This window comes from Fopius arisanus, unplaced genomic scaffold, assembly GCF_000806365.1.
Source record: "Fopius arisanus strain USDA-PBARC FA_bdor unplaced genomic scaffold, ASM80636v1 scaffold00091, whole genome shotgun sequence".
Classification (NCBI taxonomy): Eukaryota; Metazoa; Arthropoda; class Insecta; order Hymenoptera; family Braconidae; genus Fopius; species Fopius arisanus.
The window spans coordinates 405132-408712 of NW_011887830.1; the positions used below are offsets into that span (position 1 = coordinate 405132).

General features: G+C 33.8%; 1 protein-coding gene across 1 annotated transcript in view; it reads left to right on the forward strand.

The window, feature by feature from the left end:
• Dscam3 (Down syndrome cell adhesion molecule 3) overlaps positions 1 to 3581 on the forward strand; it is a 53536-nt gene that overhangs the window by 22182 nt on the left and 27773 nt on the right. The gene's annotated exons all lie outside the window — the stretch shown is intronic.

Sequence of the window (3581 nt, forward strand, 5' to 3'; positions counted from 1 at the left end):
TGTTAACGAAAACTGTCGAAAAAAAATTCTACGCGACAACAACCTTAAAAGAACAAACGCGCGATACAGCGCACTGTAATTATTTGAATCGTCATTAAAAATTGGTAATTTAAGGCCCGGGTGGACTATCTATCGAACGTCGACTTTTGGTTTTATCTTATCTTTTTACCCTGAAATACATTAAAATTTGGGATTAATTTTGGGTTGCGGGAAGCACTTGAATGGACATGAAAAAATAATGAAAAAAAGAGAGGATAAATTATTGAAGGGCGCACAAAAAAAAATTACTAAAAAAAATGGATAATTCAGACCGGAATTTGAACCTGCGATCTCAGTAATCCGTAATTTGAATGAATGCAGGACTAGTACTAATATTGTGTTTCATTTGAATATATCGGAAATATTGTGGAATTATAAGTTCTCTCGATTCATCATTTATTCATAAAAAATGGATATTTATTCATAAAATGGCCGCAAACTGTTGAAAAGACATCTAAAACGATTGCGAAATTATCCACTTTAATTTTTTTATTCAAAATAGTAATAATAATAATTAAACTATCCTTTCATTATCACTTTTTTAGAATAAATAACCATAAAGAGGATCTCCGATGATTTACTTATGCTCATCGTCTCGTACCACATTATTTATTGAAAATCGAGGAATAAAAAACATGATTGATGCTCTCCGGAAATCGATTCTGTGTATCATATTACGAAATAGATCTTCGAGAAATACTTAAGCAAGGCGACGATGTCGTCCATTTTCTTTTGGTGTCTCGAAAAAAGTAATTTCTTACTTTTAACGGGAATTGAATCTTGCGAGTCACGCGATCGGACATGAAAAGCCCTAAATTCTGTTCTCAACCAATACCCGACAATTGTTATTAATTATCTCGGAAATTCAGCCAAGGTTTTATATCTCATGCGAATATTTCCACGATATAAAAAGCCTAGACCCTAGAAAAGTGACGTGAATTATTCTTTTGGTGTTTTTTCGTTGTCCCTTTGGGATAATTTTCCCCAGAAGTGGTTCCGTTAGACCTTTTTTCATTAAAATTTTCTTTTCACCAATAAGTGCTTTTGCCGTAAGTGCTTTTTGCGAAGATATTTTGACTGAAGATTTTTTTACCTCGAGTTCTCTCAAAAGTGTCAGATTTTTTTATTCAAGTGCTTGAGACGAACGCCGAGAAAAATAATTTCTCTACCCAATAATATTTACTAAACATAAAAAAATATATTTGGTATTAATAAATCTTATGGGAGTATGTATATATATACTCATGTACATATATCTATTATATACTATATCTATATATATATATTATTGACTAAAGAAAATTTGTTTCTCGCTGTAGTATGGAGTGTATGTGTACACTGAGAGAAATATTCAATAAAAATTACGTGTATTTTCCATAATTCTGGAGCGAAATGTGATTGTCGGAAATTTTACGGAGCTGTCACGTAATTTTTATCTAAAGTTACGGAATTTTTTCGCAGTGTTCCGTAATTTTAATCTGATAAATATTTAGTATCGGTGAAAAATAACGATACCGTCACTTAAATTTTTCGAATCAACTCCCTAATCGGTAAGTGAACTGAAAGTTCCGTAATTTTTACTAAATATTTCTCTCCATGTACACCGAGAAAAAAAATTTCTTTACCCAAGAATATTTACTAACCACAAGAAAATATATTTGGCATTAGTAAGTCTTATGGGAGTATTTACACAGTGATCGCCAGATACTTGAGAAAAGAAAATATTCTTGACAAAAATATTTTTTTTTCCAAGTGTAGAGTAGTAAATAAAGTGAAAAATTGTTAGCACAATATCTGTTCATGTGATGGTCTCTGGTATCTTGAAAATGTCGTAAAGACTCGGTTTATGGGGGCGGATGAATTGAAAATTGAACTAACACGTTCCGTCACATGGAAATTTTCGTCAATTGTCAGCAGCACCGACGAGCTTTCGCCGGATGTGAAATCGATCGGGCCAGGCTGGGCTTTTGTTTCGACTCCCCTTGAAAGGCTTTTCATAGCAGGACGATTCCGAAATGAGGCAATCGTCCACTGTCCATTCAACTCTCGCTTCCCTCCTGCAGTCCCTTTTTTGTGAATACATCCAATCTCTCTCTGTTACATACAATAAACCGAACTACCATTCGCTCTCTTTCAGTTGCGAAACGCTTCGAAACTGATCGAAAAATTATGAGCGATTAATACCCTGCGCGTTTGCATTCCTTTATTCTCGGGTCTGTCATCAATTTTATTGTTGCTCTTTTTTTAACCAGTGGGGAGATTTTATTCTCGTTGTTTCTCGTCAATTTCAAAGTTTTACTTTATGCATCGATGTGTCGGACAATTGAGGTACACGGAGATAAATATTTTGTAAAAATTACGGAACTTTCAGTTCATTTACCGATTACGGAGTTGATTCGAAAAATTTAAGTGACGGTATCGTTATTTTTCACCGATTATTCAGATTAAAATTACGGAACACCGCGGAAAAATTCTGTGACTTTAGAGAAAAATTACGTAACAGTTCCGTAAAATTACTCCAGAATTACGGAAAATACACGTCATTTTTATTGAATATTTCTCTCAGTGTAGGGAATATCGGTATTGAGAATATTTTACATGACCGAGAGAGACAAGGTCTCCCATTACAAGAGTCTATCCTCATATCTTCTAAGGAGGCCTCTTAATTAATTAAAGTAATTTAATCTATTGCAGGAACGTCTAATGATTATTTGATAATTTATTCATTCTGGTTTCACTTTTTCATTTCTATATGCAGAGAAATAAAGAAAAATTACGGAATATTTCATGTAATTCGCCAGCGATAATTGCCTTCAGGGAATAAATCTGGAAATTTCAGTAAATTTTCGGGTTCTATCACCGAAAAAATACGAAAAAGTCACGTAATTTTTCTGGAAGTTTCAAAATCGAACGAAACTTCAAGACTTATTATGCCTCAGAACATAAAAATTCCTACATATTCACAGAAAAATTATGGAACGTTCCGTAAAAATTTCCCTCTCACTCATCCTCGGACGGAGGAGTAATTTTTACGGAACAGATCATAAAATTCATGTGATGATTACTTCACTTACAGATTACGTGAAATGTTCCGTAATTTTTCTTGAATATTTCTCTCCGTGTATGAATCCATTGCAATACAGTATTATTGAACAAGATGGAGGCAATCAGGAATGCGATCAATGCGTTTAATATTTTATTTACCACAGGAATAATTTTACAAAATCCTAAACTAACGACTTTTACAACTACTTATCTATGAGATTAAATGTCCTATTCTAAAAGTCTAAAAGGAACACGCTTGACACAATCGATTATCTCGAAAATCTCGAAATCATGAAGCCACGATTCCCTATTGGTCCACCTAAAATGGCGCGAGATTACAAAAAGTCGAAACTCCCCTACAGAAATTATTTCACACCCGCGCGCAGGCGCGCGATACGGATTCTCATTTTCCGAAAAATCTGGGGAAAAAACACTGACAGCAATCCGAGCCAAAAATACTTGAATCAAATCCAAAAATCTAAAAAATAATATAAAAA